The sequence below is a fragment of the Brassica oleracea genome, chromosome C6 (genome assembly GCF_000695525.1).
Source record: "Brassica oleracea var. oleracea cultivar TO1000 chromosome C6, BOL, whole genome shotgun sequence".
In the NCBI taxonomy this organism is placed as follows: Eukaryota; Viridiplantae; Streptophyta; class Magnoliopsida; order Brassicales; family Brassicaceae; genus Brassica; species Brassica oleracea.
The window spans coordinates 33,842,324-33,843,393 of NC_027753.1; positions in this window are offsets into that span (position 1 = coordinate 33,842,324).

The window sequence follows — 1,070 nt, forward strand, 5'->3', positions numbered from 1 at the left end:
ACATAGCCTTCCGGTTGTTCCATGTAGATCTCTTCCTCCAAATTACCATGAAGGAAAGCAGTCTTCACGTCCATTTGCTCAACCTCTAGATCAAGGCTCGTTGCGAATCCAAGTACAACCCGAATGGATGACATCTTCACAACAGGAGAAAAGATTTCATCATAATCAATTCCCTTCTTTTGGCTGTAGCCTTTTTTGAAAGATACCATGTGTTGTTTTCCCACAAAGCAATGCGAACACTTCTGTAGGTGCAAACCAGAGATTCCTGGAATCACCTCATTCTTAGACAACACAACCATTCCTTTCTCACTCAAGTGACCGAGTCTCTTATGTCATAGCTCCATGGCATTATCATTCTCCACCGCATTAACAACATCTTTGGAGACCTTAGCCTGCATCCAATAGAAAGATAAAGACTTCTCACCTCGAGCCACAATCAAGGAACCGCGAGAGAGCTTCCATTTACCACCACCGTGCAAACTGAAATACCCTCATCATCAAGCCTTCCCGTCGATATCAAATTCATCCTAATATCAGGAACATGCTTAACATCCTTAAGCACCAGCCTAGTACCAAGACTAGTCTCCAAGCAAACATCACCAATGCCAGCAACCTGAGCCATCGCATCATTCCCCATCTTCACAGAACCATAATTACCCGTAGTATAGGTAGAAAACAAATCCCGCTGTGATGTAGCATGAGTAGTAGCTCCACTGTCAATCACCAAACTGGTGTCCTGACATGCGACATTAATGGCATCACCCTCAAGAAGAATGAGAAACTGATCTTCGGTGAGAGTCACCCGATCCACCTTTTCTTCTTGATTTCCTTGCTGCTTGTTTTTCAACTTCCAGCAATCCTTCTTCATGTGCCATTTCTTATGACAGAAGTAGCACTCCATATTAGCAAATCTATTAGACTTGCTCCTGCTCCTGTTCTTGTCTCTCTTGGGATCTCTACTTGTACTTCTCCCCCTTGACTCAGTAACAAAGACATCTGAACGCGAACTGCTAGCATTCGACTGCCTTCTTGCTTCCTCATTAAGAACACTGTTCTTCACTGAATCCATC